We start from the raw sequence: 3,317 nt of genomic DNA, 5'->3' as shown, positions 1-3,317 counted from the left end.
TTGAAGGATAAAGTATGGAGATTATCAGAGAAAACATACTAAATGACTTGAACTATTTTGGAAGGGTCATATCATAGAAGAAATTGGTTTATGTCCATAGTATCAACCGAAACTAGAACCAGTGAGTAGACAGTGGAACCAGAGAAAAAAGGTATTTCTGCTTAGTTTCAAAAAGGCTAAATAATTACATTTAAAAAAGAAATGGGCTCCCACCTGACTGAGTGAATCACTGTCATTGGAAAGACTTAACAAAGGGTGAAGTTTGTCTACCTAAACTTGGAACCAAGAGGTGCAGACTAGCTCAGGTGCCAGTTGGATGTGCACTGAACATTGCTTTTGCCTCCTTCTCCAGCAGACACACCAGCTTCATGGGAGCAGCAAACCACACAGAAGTATCAGAAGTCCTCCTCCTGGGCCTCTCAGAGGATCCTGAACTTCAACCCCTTCTCTTTGAATTGTTGCTGTCCATGTACCTGGTCACTGTGCTTGGGAACCTCCTCATCATCTTGCCCATCATCTCTGACTCCCACCTCCACACTCCCATGTATTTCTTCCTCTCCAACCTGTCCTTCGTCGACATCGGCTTCACCTCGACCACTGTCCTGAAGATGCTGGTGAACATCCAGGCACAGATAAAAGATATTTCCTACATAGGATGCCTCACTCAAGTGTATTTTTTTTTATGATTTTAGCTGTACTGGACCATTTCCTCCTGACTGTCATGGCGTATGACCAGGTTGTGTCCATCTGTCACCCTCTGCACTACGTGGTATCCATGAACCCACGGCTCTGTGGTCTCCTGGTTCTGATGTGCTGGTTTATCATTTTCTAGGTCTTTCTGCTTCATATTCTACTGTTAAGCCAGCTGACCTTCTGTATAGGTACTGAAATTCTGCATTTCTTCAGTGAGCTGGCTCAAGTTCTCAAATTAGCCCACTCTGACACCCTCATCAATAACATTGCCATGTATGTGGCAACTGCCCTGTTTGGTGTGCTTCCTCTCACTGGAATCCTCTTCAGTTACTCACAAATTGTCTCCTCTATAACGCGAATTTCCTCTGCAGGATGAAAATATAAAGCATTTTCCACCTGTGGGTTTCACCTCTCTTCAGTCTCCTTGTTCTACGGGACAAGCCTGGGCATCTACCTCAGTTCTGCTGTGACAAATTCTTCCCACAGAAGCTCGATTTCCTCAGTGATGTACACCATGTTCACCCCCATGCTGAACCCCTTCATCTACAGCCTAAGGAACAAGGAAGAGAAGGAGGCTCTGGGAAGGCTCCTCAGCCAAGCTGCCCCTGGTCTGTGAGGCGTCACTTGCCTCAGAACTAAGTGGACATGGTAGGTCCCAAAGCAAATATTATGAATTTTATTTCCTGGTTCCTTTTCTCCCCTAAAAGTCATGCTTCATTTCTTCCAATCCCAAAGCACCTGTGACTGTCCTTTTATTTGTTTTTGTGTAGTTTCTGCTCAATAGCGTCCTCAGTCATTCCTTTTTGACTTTTCTTCCCTATATGTAGCCCACGAAGTTCTATCTTTGGTCAGCTTTCTTACAGCCATTCCTGAGATTGCAAATATTAGATCTGAAGCACTTATAACATGTGATTGCATCATTTCCCCCAAAAATTGTCTTCTCAAATGTCGATATCTTCACTTTAATTTGATTGTGTGTTTGTTTTTCCTGAAGAAATGGAATGAAAATCATACAATAGTCATGGTCAACGTGCTGGCCATATTACTTCTCTTCCTGTTCCTTTACCTGTACCATTTTAAGTAATCCCGACAACATTTCTTTGAGATTTTTTTTCTCATTTACTCCATATTTCAGAGAAAAAGATTGAAATTGGGATGGACTCTAATCTGGAAACCTGACACTGAGCCCACATTCTAACTCTGCTATCATACTTTTCATGAAAACAGTGATGTGATTTTCAACTTCAAGAGTAGGAATTTAAATTTTAAAGCTAGTTTCTCCAGGTGATTCATAGGAATATATTACATAGAATAACTCTGAGATATCACTTCACACTTTGCCTTCCTTCCTGCTTCTTTCCTTTCTTCCTATTCTTTCCTGTGTTATTGGACGTTTATTTCTCATCATTTCAGTTTTACTATACACCCAAAGATCCAAACACACATAATACTGAATATAATAGAGTAAGACTTTTTCTCTCCCATGGTTTATTTTGGGGGGAAGAAACTCCCTGGAGGTGCCATCAGGAGTGATAGTGACACACTGGTGGAATGCATTCAGAACTTAGTTCACTTTTTGAGAAGAATATTGAAAGAACTGAGTCTACAGTGAAAGGTGAAGTATTAGAAGCTGTCAGCATTTCTCCCATGTTCCGTGGGATCCTTTCACCATCTCCATTGCGTGATTACCTGACTGTCCATGGTTCACAGTAGGTGGAACATGCTTTTCCCAATGCATGATGGCAGAAGTGACAGGGAATTATGCCCACCAGAAACAGCCCTTACTGGAGAGGTGGAGGGTATACCATCTCCTTCACCCTTTTAGCTAAGATCATTTTGAAATTTGGATTTTGTGCCATTTTCCATGATTTCCATACAAGATGAGAACTGCTCAGTTATTGTGGGAGCTGACTTAAAGTAAGCTTTATCAGATGCATTTTCTTCCCTATATCACTTCTCTCTCTAACCCATGTTCCGTGTTTTCTACTCCTTCCAATAAAGTGCTTGAGCATGAAATCTTGGCTCAGTTTTTGCTCATGGGGGAAAAAACCAAAGCAAGTGATACAGGCCGTGAAGGGTATCAAAACAATACCATGAATGGAACTTTGGACTTTTGGGAAAAGAAGAAATAAAGAAACCAAGAATTGTGTATCTATAGGATATTCATATTACTGAAAAATCATAATTTGTTGCTAGTGAGGAAAAACCTACTTGATGTGGCTTTCATTCACTTTGATTCTATTAATTTTAGTTGAGTGAGTATTTTGTCTACTGTATACAAACTGAAGAGGGGCCCAAAGAGGTAGCCAGGATTGCAACACAAAGTGGTGAGCATAATAATACTGGGGTTCAATAGAGCATGTTGAAAACAAAGGTAAAAGTGTTTAATCACCTTGAGTAATTCCAAAGAAAACTTTACAAAGTTGATTTTACAGATTCATTGATTTTTAATTAACATACTGTGAAATTTGCCCATTAAAAATGTAACTCAATAATATCAATAAATTTATGGTTGTGCAACCATCATAGTAATTCAGTTTTAGAACATTTGTGTCATCCCAAATTGTTCCCTTGTGCCCATTTACACTTAATTCCCACTCCCGCCTCCATCCTAGGCAACCACT

The 3,317-nt window shown here is 40.5% G+C and overlaps 1 pseudogene; it reads left to right on the top strand.

Moving 5' to 3' along the window:
- Window positions 1-368: 368 nt before the first annotated feature.
- LOC131394204 (olfactory receptor 7D4-like) lies at window positions 369-1,309 on the top strand (annotated as a pseudogene).
- Window positions 1,310-3,317: the final 2,008 nt, after the last annotated feature.

The sequence above is a fragment of the Diceros bicornis genome, chromosome 30 (assembly GCF_020826845.1).
Source record: "Diceros bicornis minor isolate mBicDic1 chromosome 30, mDicBic1.mat.cur, whole genome shotgun sequence".
NCBI lineage: Eukaryota > Metazoa > Chordata > Mammalia > Perissodactyla > Rhinocerotidae > Diceros > Diceros bicornis.
The sequence above is the reverse complement of the archived record's forward strand: the minus strand, read 5'-3'. Positions and strand labels throughout refer to the sequence as shown.